The 9,966-nt window shown below is 34.3% G+C and overlaps 1 pseudogene; it reads left to right on the top strand.

The window, feature by feature from the left end:
• The first annotated feature begins 6,767 nt into the window (after positions 1-6,767).
• Positions 6,768-7,481, top strand: LOC134377213 (proteasome subunit alpha type-6-like; annotated as a pseudogene).
• Positions 7,482-9,966: the final 2,485 nt, after the last annotated feature.

Raw genomic sequence — 9,966 nt, 5'->3', positions numbered from 1 at the left:
AGACCTAAATGAAAATTTTAGAAGTATAGAATACAATAATGAAAACAGAAATCTTACTAGATGGGGTCAAAAGCAGAATGGATACAAAAGAGGAACAAATCAGTGAACTTGAAAATAGAAAAGTATAAAATATTCAGAACAACAGAGAGAAAAACACAAAAACAAACAAAATTAGCACAGTCTAGGGACGTGGGAGTATAACAAGAGATTAATACTCACATCATCAAAGAAAAAAGAAAGACTGTGGGGCTTGAAAACTGTTGTAAGAAATAATGACTGAAAATATCCAAAATGAGAAAAGACATAAACCTACAGAAACAAGAAGCTATGAATATTATAAACAAAATAAACTCAAAGAAAGCCTTGCCATGACACACCATAATTAAACTGTTGAAAATTAAACATTCCCCCCAGCCCCCATAAAAAAAGTCTTGAAAGTAGTAAGAGAACAAGTAAGAGAACATAACACCTTACCTGTAGGGGGAAAATTTTCAAATGACATCTGATTTCTCATCAGAAACCATGGAAGCTAGAAGTAAGCTGCACATTTTTCAAGTGCTATAAGAAAAGGACTTTCAACCAAAATTCTATATGCAATACAAATATCCTTTAGATATTAAGGAGGAATCAAGACAAACACAGCTGAAGGAAGACTATGGGAATATGCCTCCAGAACACCTACTCTAATAAAGCAGAAAAAGGAAGTTTATGAAAGAAAAAGGATTATTGGAACATCAGGAAGGAGGAAAGAACAACAGAATGAGTAAAAATATGCATAAATACAATAGACTATTCTTCTCTTGCATTTTTAATTATAGGTGAGCTTATTGGAGGGAGCTAAACATTAATATATAAATTCACACACACACATACACACACACACACACAAATCGGGGGGGGGAGGGAAGAAGATATAACAACCACAATTACTTGAAGTTGATACAACAAGCAAACAGAAAGGACATTGTTGGGGGGGAGGGGGGGGAGGGAGAAGGGAGGGAGGTTTTGGTGATGGGGAGCATTAATCAGCTACAATGTATATCGACAAAATAAAATTAAAAAAAAAAAAAAAAAGAATTTTTACAACATGAAAAAAAAAAAATAATAATTATAGGTGAGGGTAAAGGGATTTACAGAGAGGTAAAGTTTGTATATGTTACATCAACTGGCAAAATGTCAACATCAGTAGACTGTGGTAATTTATGTTTGTATAGTGTGATACCTCTGACAACCATTAAAAAATCTAAGCAAAGAGATACACTCAAAAGCACTACAGATAATTACAAATAGAAGTAAAAAAAAAAAAGGTACAAATTTCACAGAGTGAGGTAGAAAAATGAAAATGTACACGCAAAGAACAGAAGGAACAAACATAAAACAAACAAAAAAAGTCATACTTAAGCCTTCTTATACCAATAATTATATTAAATGTAAGTGGTAAAAAAAAATAAGTAAAAGATTGGCAGAGTTTAAAAAATATTTGATCTAACTATATGTTATCTAAAAGAAACTCACTCCAAATGTAATTATGTAGGTAGAGTGAAAGTAAAAGATAGAAAACATATAACATACAAACATTAATCAAAAGAAAATATGAGTGACTATATTAATATCAAATCAAAAAGACTTTAGAGCACAGAAAATTACCATGGAGAGAGAGGTCCATACATAACGATAAAAAAATAAATCCACCAAGAAGACATTGCAACGTTATGTCACAAAACAACAAAGCTGAAAAATGTGTGAAGCTCAAACTGATAGAATTGAATAGGCTGGCCAGTTAGCTCAGTTGGCAACAGCACAGCCTTATAACGCCAAGGTCACTGGTTCAGATTCCCATAACAACCCCACCAAAAACAAAATAAGACAAAACAAATCCTGATAGAATTGACAGGAGAAATAAACAATATCCAAATTAGAGCTGGAGACTACAACATCCTTCCTCAACAGTTGATAGAACAACTAAATAGAAAACCAGCAATGATATAGAAGAATTTAACAACTCCACCAACCAAGAGATCTAATTTGACATTTATAAAACATTCCACCTGACAATAGCAGAATACACATTCTTTGCAAATGTACATAAAACATGTGCTCAGATAGACCATATCTTTGTTCATAAAACAAAACTCAAAAATGTGAAATAATTGAAATTATACATAGTATATTCTCTGACCATTATGGAATCAAACTAGAAGTCGACAGCAGAAAGAGTACAGGAAAATCTCCAAATATCTGGGAAGTAAACAACACACTACTGAATAAGTCATGAGTCTGTATTATACATGTTTTCCTGATGCCTCAAGGTCCCCACAAATTATAATATCAATAATATGAACACAAGGCTATCACTACAGACCCTACAGACATCAAAATAACAATAAGGGAATACTATGAACAACTCTAGACAAATGAATTTGTCAACTTAGATGAAATGAAGCAATTCCTCCAAAAGCTTACACTACCACAACTCACCCTTGTGAAAAGGGTAATTGAAATACCCCATAATCATCAAAGCAATTGGATTCACAATATAAGAACTCTCAAAAAAGAAATCTCCAGGTCCAGTTAATTTTACTGTAAAATTCTGCCAAACATCTAAAGAAGAATTAAAATCAATTTCATATTCTTCCAGAAAATAGAAGAGGAGAAAACACTTTCCAAATTATTTTATGAGGCTGGTATTACCTTGATTCCACAACCAGACAGAGAGTACAGAAAGAAAGAGAGAGAGAGAGATTGAGGAATAAGAAAAAAACAGAAAAGAACATACCATAATCCATCATGAATAGACACCAAAATTCTAAACAAATTATTAGCAAATAAAATTCAGAAAACAGAATACTACATACCATAATCCATCATGAATAGACACCAAAATTTTAAACAAATTATTAGCAAACAGAATTCAGCAATATACAGAAAGGATTATACACCATGACCAAGTGTTGTTTATGCAGGGATGCAAGACTGATTAATAGTTGAAAATCCATCAGTGTAAATTATTATATTGACAGGCTAAGTAAGAAAAATCACATAATCATATGAATAACTTCAAAAAATTATTTTTTATTGAAACATAATTATACATACAGAGTTGAACATCAATATCTGTGTACCATGTGTGATGATCAAATCAGGATAATTAGCATATTCATTATTACAAAACAATCATTCCTCATGCCCATTAGCCAATTTCTCATTAACTCCCTTCTCTCTCCCCCTTTCTCACCTTTAGGAATCATAGTTCTTTTCTCTCCCAGAAAAATTATTTGACAAAATTCATCACCTGCTCATGATAAAACTCTCAGAAAACTAGAACATTACTAAAAAAATCTAAAGTTAACATTATACTTAATGTGGAAGACTAAATTCTCTTTACCTCAGCTGGGGCTAAGCAAGGGTATCTGTTCTCACTGTCTTAGTCAACATAATACTGGAAGTGCCAAAACACAGCATAATAAGGCAAGAAGTGGAAATAAAAGGCAAACAGATCAAAAGAAAGAAATAAAACTGTTCTTATTTGCAAATGCCATGAGTGCCTATGTGGAAAAATTTCAAGGAATCAACCAAAAAACCTCCTTAAGTAATAAGTGAGTTCAGTGAGGTCTGAGTGTACAGTATCAACATACAAAATTCAATTGTATTGTTTGTTATATATTAACAATGAACATCTAGCAAACAAAATTAAAAACACATTGCCATTTACAATTGCAGAATAAATTTTTAGAGGTAAAGCTTTAAAAAGGTGTATAAGACTTGTATGCTGAAGACTACAAAAGTCTGATTTTTAAAAATTAAGGAAGAGTTTAAGTAAACGGAAAGAAATACCATATTTATGGACTAAAGACTCAACATAGTAAAATTTCAGTTATTTCCAAAGTGTTTAACACAATTCCTATTAAAATCCCAGGAAGATTTTGTGTAGATTATTCTATTCTATTCAAGAATTTATAAAAATAAAGGAATTAAAATGGTTAATACAATATTAAAAAAGAATAAAGTGGGAGGAGTCAGCCTATCCAGGTTTAAGATTTCCAATTTAGCAAGTTAATTAAGACTGTGTTGTATTGGCTACAGGACAGATTCATAGATTCAGGGAACAGAGTAGAGAACCCAGAAACAACCTTTCACAAGTACAGCCAACTGATTTTTGTCAAAGGTGCAAAAGCAACTCAATAGAGAAAGGACAGTCTTTTCAACAAGCAGTGCTGGAGCAATTGGATATCCATAGACTGCAAAAAAAAAAAAAATGAATCTTGACCTAAACTTCACACCGTATGCAAAAATTAACCAAACCTGGCACATAAATATAAATATAAATATAAAAGTATAAAAGTTTTAGAAGAAAACATAGAAAATCTTTGGAACCTAGGGCTTGGTGAAGAGACCTCAGTCATAACGCCCAAGGCATGATCCATAATCGAAAGCAAATAGCAAATTGGATTTCATCAAAATTAAAAAAGTTTTCTCTGTGAAAGACCCTATTAAGAGGATGAAAAGACAAGCTGCAGACATACCTGACAAAAGAGTGATATCTAGAATATGTAAACAACTCTCAAAACTCAACAATAAACCAACAAACAATCCAATTAGAAAATGGGCCGAGAACATAACAAGACATCTCATCAAAGAGGAAACACAGATGGCAAATAAACACATGGAAAAAATGTTCAACATCGTTAGCTGCTAGGAAAATGCAAATTAAGACTGTGATGAGATACCATTACACGCCTATCAAAATGGTGAAAATAAAAAGAAATAATGAGAAGACAAAATGCTGGCGAGAGTGTGAAGAAACTGGGTCAATTATACGTTGCTCATGGACATTTAAAATAGTGTTCTGGAAATAGCTTGGCAGTTTCTTGTAACTACTTACCCATATGACACATACTTACCCATATGCCATAGCAATCACACTCCTGGGCATTTATCCCAGAGAAATAAAAACAATAGAAATTGCTCACACAAAAAGCTGTATTTGAATGTTCGTAGAAGCTTTATTTGTAATAACCAAAAACTAGAAACAACTATAATGTCTTTAATAGGAGAATGGTTAAAGAAACTGGTACATCCATACTGTGGACTACCATGGACTACTACTCAGCAATTAAAAAGAACGAACTATTGATACACATAACTTGGATGGATTCTAAGGGAATTATGCAGAATGAAAAAAAAATCTCATATCGTCACATACTATATGATTTCATTGATATAGCATTCTGAAATGAAAAAATTATAGAGAGAGATAACAAATGAGTGGCTTCCAGAGGTTAGGGATGGAGGTAGGGAAGGGTTGGGCATGATGATAAAGGGGTAGCATGACGGAGATCATTGTAGTGATGGATCAGTTTTGCATCTGGATTGTGCTGGTGGTGTTACATGATCCTACATGTGATAAAATGCCACGGAACTATACAGATATTGCACCCATGCCAGTTTTTTGTTTTGATGTTATACTACAGCTATGGAAAGTTATGTATAATTTTGTAAAGTATAGTTATATAAGCATTGGAGTAACTGAGTGAATGGTATATGGAAACTATCTGTACAGTTTTTCAACTTCACATGAAATCTACAAGTATGTCAAATTAATAAAGTAAAAATTACTCAAAGCCAGTTTCTGGTGATGGCCAAGATGGAATAAATCTGTTACAGCCTATGTAACACTGATTGCAATTTAAACTCTGGACATGATTCCAAAATCAACTATCCAAAGACTGAAAAGTAAACCATAAAAGGCAGACTGATGAGGAAAGTCAAAACTTAGCATGATGGGAATACTGGTGAGTTTCCTGGCTTTTTTCCCTCTTTTACCTGAGGATGGCCTGAGTCACAGAACTCCATCACAAGGACAGACAATAACACAAAAAAAATCCTATTTCTGGCTAGAAGACTAGAAAAAAAGGTCACTGTGAGCTGGACAGCACAGAGGAAATCCCGACTAGTTTATCTCTTCCTTTTCTCCTGCTGCTTCTCACTGAGGGTGGCCTCAGTTGCATGAAAATGGGCAGCAGCACAGAGGCCAATACTCTAGGACAAACCTATTTTTCTTTCCCAGAGGAACTGGAAAAAGTGGCCAGAGTGTGTAAGGGAAACCAAACAGAGAAGAGAAATGGAGAAGCCATCTTCAATTCTGTGTATAAACTGACACAAGTCCTGGGCTCACACCCAAACTGTTCACACACAGAACAGACCCAAAGAAGCACAGCAAAGGCAGTGAGAACTGAACTATAAACACTACCCAGCTCCCAGACTAACACTTGAGGGGTGCATGTGTAGGGCAGAATCAAACAGAAGACTCTACATGTGTGATAAAATGCTACACACACACATTGTACCAATATCAATTTTCTGGTTTTGAAATCATGCCATTATTTCAAAGCAAGAGCTTTGAAAATGGAACAGACATTGAAAGCATTGTGCATAGAAAGCAATTCATAATTTGCATTCTTAACTTAATTAGGTTTATTTATCACCAAAACAAAAAATATATATAGTCTCCTGAGACTCTAGAGTCACACATAATGTTCATAACGTCCACATTTGGATATAATCTAAAATTACTTGACATACAAATAACCATGAAAATATGACCAATTCTCAAAAGAAAAGACAATCAACAAATGTGAACTCTGAGATAATTCAGATATTGAAATTACCAGAGATACTAAAGCAGCTTTTATAACCATGCTCCATAAGATAAAGTTGCCTGCTTTTGGGGTCCTAGAGGCTGTGTTCGAAATAGTGGGTCAACTAACATGTCCTGTAGTTCCAGAGCTGGTTTTGATTGCCATGCTACCATTTTTTCACCCGAGGGCAGGCTCTACCAAGTAGAATATGCTTTTAAGGCTATTAACCAGGGTGGCTTACATCAGTAGGTGACAGAGGGAAAGACTATGTAGTAATTCTCACACAGAAGCAAGTGCCTGATAAATTATTGGATTCCAGCACTTATTCAAGATAACTGAAAACATTGGCTGTGTGATGACATGAATGACAGAAGACAGCAGATCCCAGGTACAGTGGGCACGCTATGAGGCAGCTAATTGGAAGTACAAGTATGGCTATGAGACTCCTGTGGACATACTGTGTAAACAATTGCTGTTATTTCTCAGGTCTACACACAGAATGCTGAAATGGGCCCTTTTGGTTGTTGTATGATTTTAATTGGTATAGATGAAGAACAAGGCCCTCAGGTTACTACTGTAGGTTTAAAACCACCACACACAGCAGGAGTTAAGCAAGCTGAGTCAATCAGTTTCCCTGAAAAAAAAAAGTGAAGAAGAAATTTGATTGGACATTTGAATAGGCAGTGGAAAGTACAATTACATGCCTGTCTACTGTTCTATCAATTGGATTTCAAACTTTCACAAATAGAAGTTGGACTAGTTACAGTTGAAAATCCTAAATTCAGGATTCTTACAGAAGCAGAGATTGACACTCACCTTGTTGCTCTAGTGGAGAGAGACTAAACATTGTCATCAGTTACCAAATCCATGACGCCACTTGTCTGTGTGTTTGGTAACAACAAACCAACATGATGGAGATCCCTGGATTGAAAAAGGAACCTCTCCCACTCCTCCTACTACTCACCAAATTGGGAGCTCTCGGTATAAGTAAAGACAGTACTTTGGGGGAAAAAAAAAAGGTTGCACACTTTTGAAATCAATGAAACAAAAGAAGTTCTCAGCAAGCAAATAGAAACTACATTTTTTAAATGGAAATTTTAGAACTAAAAATTATAATGAATGAAATCAGAATTTATCTGAATGATTTCAATAAAAGTATGGAGATGACTAATAAAAGAATCCATGAACTTGAAGATAGATCCATAGAAATAATCTAATCTGAAGAACATAGAGGAAAATATTGAAAAAAATAAACAGAGTTAGGGTCTTGTAGAACAATATCGAAAAGTCTAATATTTATGTCATTGGCATCCCAGGAGAATAGGAAAAAGTGAATGATGCAGAAAAATATTTGGAAAAATAATGGCTGAAAACTTAAAGACATACATTTACAGATTCCAGAATATCAGCAAATTCCAAACAGGATAAACTCAAAGAAAACTATACATAGATACATAATCAAACAGTTAAAAACCAAAGATAAAATTGTTAGCAGCCATAGGAAAATGACTCATGATATAGCAATTCAAACGACAGTAATTTCTCATCAGAAGCTGGATGGAGACGAGAAAGAAGTAGCACACATTTTTTTAAATGATGAAAGAAAAGTACTATCAACCCAGAATTCCATATCCAGGAAAAATATCCTTCAGGAATGAAGACAAAATAAAAATATTCTCAGATGAAAGAGAACTTAGAAAATTTGTCACCATCAGACCTGCTGTTAGGAAAAAATTTTTTTAAAAGTCTAAAGGAAATTATTTGTGCTTACTTTTCTACAAAAATAAGCTCAAATACCAGACACCAAACTCATACTATGAAGCCAGAATTACCCTGATACCAGGCAAGGGCAACAAACACAGATGCAAATGTCCTCAATAAAATACTAGCAGAAAGAATCCAACAGCACATCAAAAAGATTATACACCATAATCAAGTGTGATTTATCCTAAGGAAGCAAGGATGGTTCACCATTCGCAAATCAGTAAATGTAACACATCACATCAACAGAATGAAACAAATCTCAATAGATGCAGAAAAAGCATTTGATAAAACATCCCTTCATCATAAAGACTCCCAACAAATTAGATACCAGAGAGAAACCTGGAACTTCAGAAATGAAGATAGAGCTACAGAAATAGTAAATGTCTGGGTAAATAGATTAGACTCTTTTTTTCTTCTAAGTTCTTTTAAATATGCATGAGCGTTGAAATAAAAAATTATAGTATTGTCGGTTGAGTGTTTCAGGTGCACAGATGTAATACACATGATGACTATAACGTAAAGGAGGAAACTAAGGGCGGCATAGTGTTGTTAGGCTTCTACTTTGGGCTACAAGGTGGAGTGCGGAGGAAAAGGGGAGGGGGAGGAGGGTTGGGATAATTGGGTGCGGGACATGGGGTACAAATGCAATTTGTGGTAATGGGTATACAGCTAGTATGAATCTGGCCCTCACATCATGGGCATGAGGAGTGACAATCAGCATTGTATCTCATGAATATTCATAACCAATAAAAATAAAATAGTGTCACTCTATTTCTAGGTAGAAAAAACTTCTTTTATAATTTTAAATTACATGTCCTTATGCTATTTTCAGACAGGCTTTTTTGCTTGCTTGTTTTTTATTTTGGGGGGAGAAGTTTTTCTGTGTTATGTGTGTAATTTTTTATCACAATTTTTTTTCTTTCTCTTGAGATACATTCTTTTTTTATTGTAAACTCAGTTTAAATGGATTTGTTTGGTTGTTTCTTGTTTGTTTTGATGGAAGTTTTCTACATCTGTCAGAGAGAAAATTTTCTATGGAGTAGATTTAAATTTTCTTTCTGTTCTCACAGGGGAATTAAACTGCTCAGGACCACTTTATGTTAATTTCTCATCTTTTGGATTCCTGCGCATGTGGATGGAATAAATTTTGATTCCCTACCACACAACTTTGAGATTTTGACTCTTCACAAGGAATCATTTTTCTTTTTTTCTCAAATCTCTATGTCCATGATGCATTTCCTTCCTGCTTCACCAGGCCCACCGGGCAGGAATATTTTTAGTTCATATTATGAGGATAGTGCTGTATTTTGGAGACCCAACATTTACGGAGGATTTCAGTTGTCACTCTGTGACTTATCCAGGCTTCGAGCATAGTCTATTGTCCCCATGTATGTTCAAAATTCCTGCCCCCAGTCTTCAGCTCCCTGCCACCAGAGTGTCAGCTTCCAGCTTAACCATCTTTACTTGAGTTCCCAATTTGTTTTTGATACCTAAAAGTTTTAATTACAAATTATCTTAAGCAGTATTTCCATTAGTTAGTTAGTGAATTAAAAAAGCATGCTGC

Source organism: Cynocephalus volans, chromosome 4, assembly GCF_027409185.1.
Source record: "Cynocephalus volans isolate mCynVol1 chromosome 4, mCynVol1.pri, whole genome shotgun sequence".
Lineage (NCBI taxonomy): Eukaryota > Metazoa > Chordata > Mammalia > Dermoptera > Cynocephalidae > Cynocephalus > Cynocephalus volans.
Note: the sequence above shows the minus strand (reverse complement) of the source record. Positions and strands in the feature narration are given on the sequence as shown.